The following is a 14,078-nucleotide window of genomic DNA, read 5'->3' as shown; positions in this document are numbered from 1 at the left end:
AGACCTTTAAATGCAACTTCCTGCAAAACTATTTAACCTCTCCCAACAAATCAGCAAGGGTAGGTAAATGTGTAGGGACAAACTTAATGCCCTTCAAAGGGACACTTGCAGCTTCTTCTGACAATATCAAATCTGATGGATTAACAATATTTAATGCCTTTTCTGCAGATGAAATGTTCATAGGTCCATAGGTATGTACTAGGCTATTGGACCTGGGGCCTATATAAGCCTAGCCAAAAGGTACCCCGGCTTTTGCCACCCAAGAAAATTATTTTCCTGTGCCCCTGTTGAGCAGAGCCACAGAAGTGATCCCCGGGGTGAATTTCCTATTTCCCATCCAATCAAGATTTTTCTTGAAGAGTGCTAATGCAGAGCATTGTTTGAAATAGATGGGTAGTTTGTTCCAGAGTATGGGTAGTCTCTGGGACAGGAATCTGTCCCTCCAGCATGTTCTGTTTATTGTGGTGACAAGGTTTAGGTCCCTAGAGTGTGTAGCTCAGAGGGATTGGGATTTCCTTAAGTGGAGCATGTCCAACAGCTCTGGGTTTGAAGTAGCTCTGTATGTTAGGCAGAGATTGCCTCTGAGTTGGTGATATGCGAGGGAGTAAAGCTGGAGTTTTTTGAGACGATCTGCGTAGCACATCTGTTTGAGGCCTGTAATCCTCTTTGTGAGGTATTTCTGCATCCTTTCCAGTTGTAGTAGATGTCTTGAGAGGTACATACCAAAAGGGGCGTTGTACTCAATAATGGGTCTAATGAGTGCAGAGTAGAGGGGAACAATGACCTCTTTTTTCCTGGATGAGAAACCTTTTGTGATGAGGTGTGCCATGAAGAAGGATTTCCTGACTAATGTGGCGATGTGATTATTAAAGGAGAGACTGCTGTCCACCTGTGTCCCAAGGACTCTTATCACACTTTCGGTGTTAAGTAGAATACCACCTATGTGGTAGTTCATGGGTACAGAATTTTTACCAAAGGGGGTGACAATGCACTTTTTGGCACTGAGCTTGAGGCCATGGCTTTGACACCAGGCATCTGTCTCAGTGAGGCCCTTTTGTAGTATGTCCACATCATTAGGAGTTTCAATTATGGTTCCTAGTTTGCAGTCATCTGCAAACTTCATTAGCCAAAAACCTTCTGTGTTCGTCTGTACTTCAGAGAAATAGATACCAAACAGGAGAGGACCCAGGACTGAACCTTGTGGTACACAACTTGTCACTGGTCTAATGTTTGTAATATTGGCTGCCAGCATAAGGTCTACGGAATTGCTGGTGCCTGAAACATTCTCTATGTATGATACATAATGAATACAGTCTGTACAGTTGACTGAAAATGCAAGGTCTAAAACTTTCTCAGTACTTGAATCTTTTGCTATCAAACAAACAGGGAATACAGAACCAGGGAACATATTGACTGTATTATCAGCACATACCTCAGCTTGTTCACTGGAACAGTTCAAATTCTTTTCCCCTTTCCCTGAAATCTTCTTCCCCTTCCTCTGCCATGGGCCTGGGCATGGGATTCCTCAATTTCTTCAACCTGTAAAGAGCTACTGAACACCTTATTCACATCTTCAAAAGAAACACTCTTCTGACCATTGGACACCATTTCTCCTGATGAGAAGGAAGTATCACGTGAAGAGGGATCCAATCATGATCTGTTCCTTCTGTTTGTATGAGAGTCATGCCCCCTTCTACCTTTTCGCTGCCAAGAAAAGATAATTCCACTTCCATAATCATTTACATCTCTTGCAAGCTTCCTTTTCTTCCTCTCCCCAACCTCCGACTTTACCCTGGCTACACAAACTTTAATCTCTTACATTTTATTGGAAAACATGACATCAGATGTTTCTGTAAGTAGTGCCTCTTGCAATTGCACAATTGAACTCCGTGCTTTCTCCTGTGCACAGACGTTCCTCTTAATCAAGATTTGTAACCAGTTTACAGTGCAAAGCAATGACACTGACTTCCATTTCTCCAATAAATCATTTTCTTCTTCTGAAAAATCAAATGCTGGCAGTCGGTCTACCCTTAGCCCTCTAGGTGTAATATTCATCTCCAGATATTTTTGTAGCAGTCTGATATCATAAAACAAGGAAACTTCTTTTTTCAACAGTTTTTCAAGCTGGTCATACCTCTCATCCATCCGATTATCAGTACCCATGGACCAAGAATCACTATTAGCTATTTTATCATCTCTTTCATTCCATATTTCGGTGCACTGAAACCTTTCCACTTCAGATTGGGTTTTAAACATCCTAGGAATCACTGATGCTCCTTACAAGGACAGATTCACACAAAACACCAAATCCCAAGGGGACCATAAACTTTCCAAAAAAACAAAAACAAATCAGGAGGCAAGCGAATAAAAGCTGCACTTTCTTTATTGCACTTCTTCTGATACCTCGGCTAACAAGCCTTCAATGAATAAAAATATTAAATCATTGCAGCCTTTTTATATCCCACCAATTAAACACGCAAATACATTTCATTCAATACACTCAATTAACACAAATCACCACCCAAGCTTAACTGTGTTCTGTGCCCTTTGATTCAGCAATTCATTTAAGTTGCTGAATCTGCCATATGAAATGTGGACAGCTTTTTCTTCAGCGTCCTGGCCTAGCCCTTTGGATTTCACGATATAGGGGGGTGATTTAGACATAGGCTATTAAAGTTAGAAACAAAACTTATTGTGAACCTGGGAACCTTATATCCACATGGGTTAAATTTAGAAATAAATTGGTATGTTTGAAGAATTCACCTCAAGGCATGTTTTTGTTGGTATATATATATATATATATATATATATATAGATATATATATATATATATATATATATATATATATATATATATATATATATATATATATATATATATATATATATATATATATATATATATATATATATATATATATATATATATATATATATATATATATATATATATATATATGCAGTTATAGTGTAGGTCTTAAACTGTGTCAGTATAGGAAAAGTGCAATATAATATGAGTACAAATGAAGATATAGGTAATCCAAATACATTTTGTTGGGTTTATTTATTGAAATGATTAACATAACAACATTATTAATTGTGTATTGGATTAATGAATGTTTTATGGTACAATTTTATAGCGCATTTATATGATATATTTATTAGTCTTTTCTGTCCCTTTAGGGTGGTACACCTTTAAGCATGGGTGGTGATTTGTGTTAATTAAGAGTGTATTGAATGAAATGTATTTGCATGTTAAATTGGGGGATATAAAAAGGCTGCAATGATTTCATATTTTTATTCCTTGAAGGCTTGTTAGCCGAGGTACCAGATGAAGTGCAATAAAGGAAGTGCAGCTTTTATCTGCATGCCTCCTGATTTGCCTTTTTGGAAAGTTTATGGTCCCCTCGGGATTTGGTGTTTTGTGCATTACAGCTGATCTTATATTTACTGAGAGATAAGTGGAGAAGAAGCCGGAGATAAGAATGGAATCCAGCTGGACAGTCCAAGACTTGGAGAAAGCATATGACAAGAAAGCAAGAAATCTGATATGGACAGTCTTTCAGTGATTCAAAGTCCTGGAAACATTTCTAGAATTACAGCAGGCTATGTACAAGGACCCAATGACACAAGTATCATCAGTGTCACAACTCACAGAGGAGTGCCCGATAGGAGTGGGTGTGCATCAGGGTTGAGCTCTGAGCCCACTGCTGTGATGGACTTTATTTACAAACTAGTCATAGGGTCAGATCGAGAATGCTAATATATATATATATATATATATATATATATATATATATATATATATATATATATATATATATATATAGACAATGTGACACTACAAGCAGACTTTGAACAGAAATTTCAATAAATAATAGAAACTGGAGGTACATGAGATGAAACTGAGTACAGACAAGACATCTGCCATGGCAGAAAATGGGTGGAATGTCAGAAGAAAAAACTTGGATCAAGGTGAGACAGAGTGTTAATGAGAAGGTGATACTGAATGAGGAAATCAAAGTTAGAATCATCGGTGCTGCAGCCAATTGGGAAAAATTGTCAGGATTAGTGTGTGACAAAAGAATGCCAAGTGGAGTGACCAGTACTTTAGCATGGCACAGAAACCTGGGTAGTGAAGGCAGAGAAGCTGAGGCAGCTTGAGGTGATAGAGATAAAGTTCCTGAGATAGGTGGTGGGATGCACACTTTTGGACAGACAGAAATAAGGACACCAGAGCAGAAGCCAAAGTAGCCCCAATTGCAGAAAAGGTCAAGAGAAACACACACAGGAAAGCAGAAAATTATTTGATGCAGAAGATTTGGGATAGACAGGAAGAAGGCAATAGAAAATGAGGACATTCAGTCAAGAGATAGGTGGATTAAGTGAGAGAAGACCTCTAACAGTCAGACATGACTGACCATAGATGTTATGAGAGTGGTGCTGAATTGAGATGGTTGGCAATAGTTGAAGTGACATGAAAGTCCATGTAGAAAATGGTGAAAAAATGGTTGTTGATGGTGATGATCTGTATACATACACATGCAGTACATTTGCATGTATATATATATATATATAGATATATATAGATACAAATACATATATATATATATATATATATATATATATATATATATATGTATATATATATATATATATATATATATATATATATATATATATATATATATGCACATGCATGAGTGCATGTGCATATATATGTGCATGTATATATACACACAGAAACACACAAAGTGTTTTGCTTAATTGTGTGTGTGTGTGTGTGTGTGTGTGTGTGTGTGTGTGTGTGTGTGTGTGTGTGTGTGTGTGTGTGTGTGTGTGCGTGTACTAGGTTTGAAACAGAATATGTACATGGCTTACGTAGACATTAGTAAAATATCAAGCATAACAAGCATACATTCTCCATAGTATCATACAAAAGGTTAGTCAACAAATAAGAAGAATGCTCACTGAGTCTCAGTGGGTCTTATGCTGAAGTCAAGCTAAACAAAAGAATTCAGAGAGTTAGACAAAAGAAGAATAGTCACTAATCCACTGGTTAGTACTTTGGTTGGCCCTTTTTTATTATCTTTGGTGTTGAAGAAGGTGTGGAAAGAAAAGTCTTCATTATTTGCTGACATCCCAAGGTTTTGCAACAAGAAAGGTTCAAATGGAGGGAAGAAAGAATGAAATAAGCTTTGCCAAAATTGGTCTCACAGATCAGACATTTTCATGCACATGTGCTATTGCTATGTGCTGATGTGCTATCCCCATTCATTTCCTAAGCCTAGTCCTGAATATTAGCATATACTCCAAAACAAATTCCTTGTTGGACTAACAGTCACATCCCATTTATCAAAGATTAAATCTAGGGGCTGCCTCATTTTAGGAGATTAAAAGCCCTGTAGATTTCTGGGGCATCTACCTGTAATCAAAGAGATGGGTCAGATCCTTCTTACTTTCTCACTTGAACTGGTCTGTGAATGCTCTCAGCATGTTTTTGGAGTAGAAATAAATCTGTCCACCAGGCCATTGGTCAGGGAATAGTAGGGGGTCGTCTTTCAACACCCACAACACTTCCACAAACATGTCAGCAGGTCACATGTCAGACTGGCACCTCTGTCTGTATCTGTCATGGCTTAGTGGTAAATCACTTTGTCTATGATGTGCAGGGTCCTGGATTTGAGCTTTGCAGAGGCTGTTTATTTCCTCCCTGACATCTCAGATGCTCAGGTAAGAGAAGTCCTCTCCAAAGCAAGAAACACAGCATCAATGGGACCAGACGGTGTCCTGGGCTGCATCCTACATGAACTCCAAGAAGAGCTAAACCCAAACATAAAACTACTGTTCAATCTCAGCCTTACTACAGGATACGTACCCAAAGAGTGGCGTACAGCAACAGTAGTCCCTCCACACAAAGGTGGTGCCTCAACGGACCCTGGAAACTATCGCCCCATAAGCCTGACTAGCTTGGTCTGCAAAGCTATGGAAAGGATCATCATGGACCTCATAAATAAAGATATTGGGGACCTGCAGACACTGGATCCTGCCCAGTTCGGCTTTGTTAGGGGCAGATCCTGCCTCTTAAACCTGGTTGATTTTTTTGAAACAGTCACCAAGACCATTGACGAGGGGAAGGTGGTTCACACAGCCTACCTGGACCTCGCAAAAGCCTTCGATACAATACCCCACTCGGGCATTATAGATAAGCTCACCAGCTTAAATATAAACCCCTATGTCACTAGATGGGTTGCAAACTGGCTCAAGGACAGAACCCACATGGTTAGAATTGCTGGAGCCATGTCAGACTCCAAACCAGTTACAAGTGGTGTCCCACAAGACTCAGTCCTGGGACCTCTCTTGTTCGTTATATATTTCTTGGAGGTACAGGCCAACACGGAAGGAATGTGGCTGACCAAGTTCGCAGATGACTGCAAACTGGGCACCATAATCAACTCTCCAGCCGACACAAGTATCCTCCAAAAGGGCCTCATAGAAACAGACGACTGGTGCCAGAGCCATGGCTTCAAGCTAAATGCCAAAAAGTGTATAGTCATCCCCTTTGGCAAAAACAAAGTGCCCACAAATTACCACATAGGTGGTAATCCATTAAGTACCGAAGAAGTAATTCGGGACCTGGGGACCCAAGTTGATAGCAATCTCTCATTTGACAACCACGTGGCCAAAGTGGTTAGAAAAACATTTTATATAGCCCACCTAATCATGAAGGGATTCACATCTAGATCAGGGGTGGTCATCATGCCTCTTTACCCATCCCTCATCAGGCCCATAATTGAGTACAATGCCCCTTTTGGGATGTACCTTACCAGACTACTGCAGCAACTGGAAAGACCCCAAAAGTACCTCACAAAGAGGATCAAAGGGCTCCTACAGATGCCATATGCTGCCCAGTTAAAGAAACTCCAGCTCTACTCAGTGGCATACCGCCTGTTCAGAGGCGATCTGTGCCTGACATATAAAGCCATGTCCAACCCGGAATTAATGGACATGCTGCACCTCAGAAAATCCAAATCCCATTGAGCTACACGCTCGAGAGACTTGAACCTCAGCACTGAAATAAATAGGACATGCTGGAGGGACAGATTCATAACCCAGAGGCTCCCTTCACTCTGGAATAAAATCCCAGTCCAGGTTAGGCAGAATCCCTCATTGACTCTCTTCAAGAGTAATCTTGATGAGTTGATGGGAGATCGTAGGTTTACCCCGGGTACCACTTCTGTGTCACTGTTAGACAGAGGCACAGTAAACTAACCTCAAAAAAGGGCATAGCAAAATTAATATAAAATGGGTGGCGAAAGCCAAACACATTCTGGCTAGGCTTATAAATGCCCTAGGGCAGATAGCCTAGTATGAACCTATGAACCTATGAACTATTTCTCTGGAGTAGCCTACCCTGATGAAAATTTAAAATAAAGAATTTGCCATTCTGTTTGCCTCAAAAAGAGACAGTGACATCATTTATGGTTACCTAGTAGCAGGGTCCATAATCACCAATGTAAAACTCTTGCCTGTGGAGCTTGGGCTACTAAGAGGTTTACAATGTCCATAGCCATTCTGCAATAGCATCTCAGAAATAGGCAAACTCATTAAAGCAGCTTTAATGCCTGCCTTTCCAGTGTCTGGCACTGCTCACATATCTTGCAGTACCCTGTAACATTTTTTTGTGAATCTGGCCAATAGAAATTCTACATTAGCCTACTTTTTGTATGCTTCATGCTCATATGGCCTGAAAAGAGAACTTTGTTGGATATGGTCAGAAGTGCTCATCTATAGGTCGTTAGTAGCAGCAGCTGTTGTATTACATCTCCCACTGGCCCTCCTTCAGAAGTCCGTTCTCTGTGTAATATCTCTTTCTCCTTCTATATAGACTCTTTCTTGCCCCTTAGGATCAGGAGCCACCTTAGCTGCCTCCCTCAATTTCTTTAATGTTGGGTCTGAGAGATGAGCCTGTATCAACTCTTTCTTTGTGATCCATGTTAGGTCCTCCTCCAAAGAAAGTCTGGTATCTTCTGACAGTGGTGCCTCAAATTCAGGCTTGCTACTGCCACACAACTCTTCCCTTAAAGTAGCCCCTTCTAAGGGAAGCATAGTACTTCTAAAGACCTGTGGCTCAGATTCAGACTCACTGCTACTAACCATTTCTCCCCATGAAATAGCCATATCCCCTGCTTTGGCTGAAATTATGGGTAGTGGCTTGGTCTCACAAATTCTGCCTTCCCCATGTGCTTGTGTCCATGAATAGCTGGATGCAACCACATGTATACAAGACACTTCACCTATTAAAGTATGCACTGTAATGCCACAAAATACTGCCACCTGCTTGTTCCTTTGCCCTCCTTCCCAGTCCAGGTCAACTGTTGTCAGTGGTACCTGTAATGGTATCCATCCCAAGGCCTTAACTGAAATGAACTGCCCAAGGAAGGCAGTTTTGTTTCCTTTTAACCACTCAGGATTAACAACAGTTATATCTAATGCTGTATGCCTCTTGCCAATGACCCTTTCCCCTCCATTAAGATAGAAATAAAACCTTGTGGTGGTTTGATAAAGTGTCTGTCTCCAGAAAACCCACCATTGCTGTATTGCTACTTTTACTGACTTTTGTTCCCCACCCCATTTTAGTGGACATTGACATCATGCATGCCTCTTCCAGTTATACTGAAAACAAAGACCCCAGCATGTAATAGAACTGATGTCTTCCCTCCTTTGCTTGTGGAACCTACTGTAATGGCTTACGTTGCCTCCAATGGGTTGCCTTACCTCCATGTGCAGTGCTGCATAACCCCCTTTTGCACAGCTGAGATCTGATATGTAGTGAGAGGTCCCCATCTTCCTTATCTCTTTAGTAGTTACACTTTCTGTCTGTCAACCAGATTCACATGTCCTCACATAAAGTATTCAGTCCTTCCTCTATTACCCCATGGTCTATTAGCATTCCTACTTATTATTTCCTCATTTTCTTCTGTGCTCTCTGAACATCTTTCTATTTGCTTCAATATTCAGTTTAAAATATTCAGATAAGCTAGCTATTTTGGTATAGATTACACACCCTTTCAAATGCCCAAATGAATTCATCAAATATGTCTTTGTTTTTGTGTTTTGGAAATAATTTGATATCAAGGTTTTGTCTTTCCCCCATCCCAGTACTTATATGTCTTTGGCAAAGGGACAATGTTTCCCCTTTCATGCTGCTTCTTTTCTTTTTACATAGGCACAATGGTAAGTAGTAGCTTATCTGCCCTTGCAGGCCATTTTAAGTCTAGCCAATTTTCTTCCAAATGTGAGAATCAAACCCATACTTTGAGTCTTTTAGGTAACACCCTAACTACTATGCCAACCCTTTTCTTCAGATTCCTTTTGCTGTCTTTGCACCTCAAGGTATTTCAGTTTTGCAGCTCCCCCAAGCAAGACATCTTATCTCTATCTCACATCGCTATAATTATAGTTGGGTTTCAATGTGTTTGGTGATGGGTTAGACTGCCCTTTTCCTGCATGATGCACTCTCCACTTTCACTGCTCTTAACTGGAATAGTAGGTTGCCAGCCTAATGACATATAGGCAGGGCATCTGTGCATTGGTAATCTGAGCAGGCTCACATCACTGGTAGAGTCATCCAAGTGGTTTAGAATGAAATGGGTGTCCTCCAGCTCTCCTTTCCCAGAGAAAGAGTTCATGGGAGACCAGTGCTTGGGGGGACATCTAGTGAAGACCAAGAGCCTCACAGGTGGCCTGTGTAAAAGGAAGAAGGTTGCAGAACATTGTGACATCACTGTATCCATCACTTCACATAATAAAATGAACCTAAAAGTAATATACTGGGTCTCCTCACATGTTTCTTTTTCTCTTAGTGGTCTACATTTATAAACTAAAATAATTGCCTAAGGTGATAATGAATTTAACTAACATGATGGAGTTCATAAGTTGTGTATAATAATGTGCAGTGAAAGATAGTTTTGGTGTTAGAAGTTTAAAACCTTGGTACTTAATGATCAGCTCTAAGAATTCTGACAATTCAGAGTTGCACAACCTGTTTTGTCAGAATCCTCTTTCCCTTTTCCAGTGGAAGTGGTAACCTAGAAATTGTAAGAGTTATACTTAGGGGCTGTAGACATACATGGAAAGTGGAAGGGAGCCAACCTCATAAAAACAAAGCATCTGCCCGTAGATGAACTTTATTAATACGTGTGTGTGTGTGTGTGTGTGTGTGTGTGTGTGTGTGTGTGTGTGTGTGTGTGTGTGTGTTTGTGTATGTGTATCTACTGATACATTCCAATAAGGTTTACACTATTGTGTTTAGAAGTTCAGAATTTCATTCCCTTGAAATAATGTAAATCAGCAGTTGAAACTCATAGCTATGTATTTTCCTTTTGTGAAATGTGAATATGATTAGTAAATCTGGTTCAGACACAGCTACATCAGACAAAAAAGTGGATAGCAGAGATGACTGAGGCAAATTAACTTTTTCTGTGATCAGAGGAAAGGCAATAAATAGATGAGCAAGCTGATTTACCTTCTAGTACCATTTTCGATTATACAAACTATAATTTGGTGTTTTACTAGCATGACATATCTGAGATCATCAGGGAAAAAACATTGTTTTCAATTGCTCTTAGGTCTACAATGCAATACCCTTTGTCAGAGAACTTCCACTACCTTTTCAACAACTTTTTGAAAATGCCAAAAAAATCCAACGCATTTTAAATAAAATCATAATGGAACACAAGAATACACTGACACCAGGAAAGTGCAGAGACTTCATTGACTGCTATCTAGAAGAAATGGAAAAAGTAAGTAACAATTCTGAAAAATGTTATGGTTTGTCTTATAATTATGCAAATATCTTGCTAAAAATGTATAGTTTATTAATATTTCTATTATATTGTATGATGCTCGTAGTGCAAAACAATTTGTAGAGAGATACCAACACACCCAAGTTAAGTATTTTCATTCTACTTAATCAAGAATTTCTTCAGAAATAATAAACATCATATTCATCACCAGTTATACAGTTACATAATTATCACATGACCCCCTAAAACCATAAATCTATTAAATGATTTGCAAACTGTAGCATACGTCAGTAAAGCGTTTTTCATATCCAATCACTCAATAGCATAATTATGCTAATATATACTTTCTGCTACAGTTGTAACAGTTTTGCCAACATAGTATGTCAAATAAGTTGTACATGTGGCCAAATACATCAAACCTTTGGAATAACAAGAAAAACTTCCTGCAATACCCAAAATATTATTGCTAACTACATGGAAATGAAAGAGTCAGTACTGATGTGTCTACATGCTCCACAAGTAGCTAGTTTCATAGTTTAGCTTCATAGGTAAGTACTGAGCTAGCTGCCCTTGGAAGGGCATTTTAAGTCCAGACAATTTCCTTTCAAATGTGAGACTCAAACACTGTACCTTGTATCTGTGAGGTAAGCACCTTATCCATTATACTAACCAACAACCCAAATTTGATTGTATTTATTCATGTAACATTTGTTTACCAGGAAAGCCTGACTTGGAACAAAGCCAATTTTCAGCAGAGGCCTGGGGAGAAACACTCCAGACACATCTTTGTAACATGGGAGAAAACCAGAGCACCCGGAGAAAACCCACACAAACATAGGGAGGACATGCAGACTCTGCACAGAAAGCACCCCGGACGAGAATCGAACTGGAGATGTTCTTGCTGTAATGTGACAATGCTACCGCTGCATCACTGCACCGTCCATTTAGGGAGATTTAAGGAGAGTAGATGCTAATAACTTCCTGGAAACATGGGAGTTATAGTTACACAATGTGTTTTGGCAGATATATTTAGACATGGCTTACATTATCTGCAGGATTCACGAAGGTTCTCTGCAAGAATAAGTTATTCTTGCATAGAACCGACCATGTCTGTGTAGAGCAGCATCTCGCCTTGCTTATTCATGAAGGCGTGCTGCTCTACAATTAAATGGACACAGTCTGTATGTACGAGTGCAGGGGGTGTGTCTGAGAGCAGTGGTCTCAGTATAAACATGCCCCCTGCATTCCATAATTGCAGTACGGCAAATTAAATATAGCGAGAGTGTCCTCAAACACCATTACTTGTCAACCAGACAAGTAATCTGGACAAAGCCATGGACAAATGTGAGATATTGTTCTTACAAATGTACAAAGTCAATAGAATGGCAGGCTTCCGATTAGCATGAAGTACACAAAGGGTATGAAGTGTAAAACCCAAATGTCTGTCATTATTTCGTAACGCAGTCCCTAATGCTCTGCCACTAATCTGCCAGAAAGCCACAATTCTATGAAAAATAGACCAAAAATATAAGGCAAATATCTGGGCATTCTGTGACAATCTGTACAGTTGAGAGGTATGGTGGACACTGTTAGTGTCCGTGGACCATACCTCAAATGCAAAGCCTGCCATGTCATCACTGTTGTAAAAGCACAGCCCCCCGCAGATAATGTTGCAGAAATCAATGTGCATACCCCTACAGTACAAAAATAAAACAACACTTTAATTTTTTTTTTCAGTCCACAATAAAGTTTTAGCGTAGCTGAGCGGGTGTGCACATGGCGCAGCTCTGCTCAGCCTAGCTTACACATCATAATTAGCTAAATAGGTATATACTCCAAAACATAACAATGTAGAAATAGCGAAGTGGTTAGAGCATTTGCTTTGTAAATAGTCATTCCCAGTTCGATCCCCAGTAAAGCAATTTAGCATTTTACATGTGAAAGCAGAACATAATTCATTTTTTTAATAATTAGATAGTAAATAACATATATTTGTTAAGCAGAGTAGTGTTTTAGGTCCAGATGTGAGGTGTCAGTGTAATAAAGTTGTGAAATCCCCATATAAACACAAGTGCCCCATACAGTATAGTCACACAAGAATAAATGTAATGAAAACACATTGGGGAATGTCAGGGAAGGTAAATACATTTATAATATGTCAGGAATGATGAATTAATCCCTTTCAGTTGATAGTCCATAAAATAAAACATAAGCAATGCTAAGCATTGCACAGCTATGCTGACCAGGTACAAGCATTATGTAAATATGAATGCTAAGTAATGAGAAGCCTAGCTAAGTGGATTTGCCCATTTTCTTTTCTTTTAAAGAAATTAGCATGGGGGTAAGTGGGAGTAAGCAGTAGTAAGTGGGAGTAAGCCCGTTTGGGCAGTGCTAAGTGATGCCTACACAGGTTAAGCATTTTTAAGGCTAACTGTCTGTCAGCATAGTTAACCAGAAGTTAGCATTGCTTACCACCACACAAACCTGCAAAAACCCACTTACAACTGCTTAAAAGTGACTTAATCACTCTGTATCCAACAGCCCTTGTTCTGACCAGCAACAAAATAGTACGCCTTTGCAAGACTTGAACCCAGGACCCTGCACACCATAGCCACAGCAATTTGCCACTAAGTCAGCTGAGCTGTAGACATGCCAAATGTTTTTTCAGACATATCATAGAGTGCAGTCACTCAACAGTAGGGAAGAAATATATACATATATATATATATATATATATATATATATATATATATATATATATATATATATATATATATATATATATATAACTTCAAATCATTTGACTGAGAGACTGACACTGAAAGTTCAAAATACTGAAAACTGATTTGACTGACTGAAAAACTCACTGACACATTATAAATAAAAGGTATATGCCCTTTTTCCCACTGTAGTATTATGATCCTGGTTAGTCTATATATAGTTAGGGTGCAGGGGGACACAGCATACATTTTAAACCATACACACATGGATATTTATAACTGCAATGAGTAACTCTTGCAGAAAACAATATTTCTAAACTATGTGGGGGGCTCCCCCCCCCCTATATATATACTAACACCAGGATTGTGCTACAGTGGGGAAAAATTTATTTCGTTTTACTTTAAATGTTCATACTTTAATGTTTCAGTAATGAGTTTTTCAGTCTTTGATTTTTTTCTTTTTTATCTCAATCAAATGAATTCATTTAAAAAAAAATATAGGTATAATAAGTAGATCCCCATATATATATATTACCTACACACACACACA

The sequence above is a fragment of the Protopterus annectens genome, chromosome 8.part0 (assembly GCF_019279795.1).
Source record: "Protopterus annectens isolate FY-2018-M chromosome 8.part0, PAN1.0, whole genome shotgun sequence".
NCBI classification, from domain to species: domain Eukaryota; kingdom Metazoa; phylum Chordata; order Ceratodontiformes; family Protopteridae; genus Protopterus; species Protopterus annectens.
Note: the sequence above shows the minus strand (reverse complement) of the source record.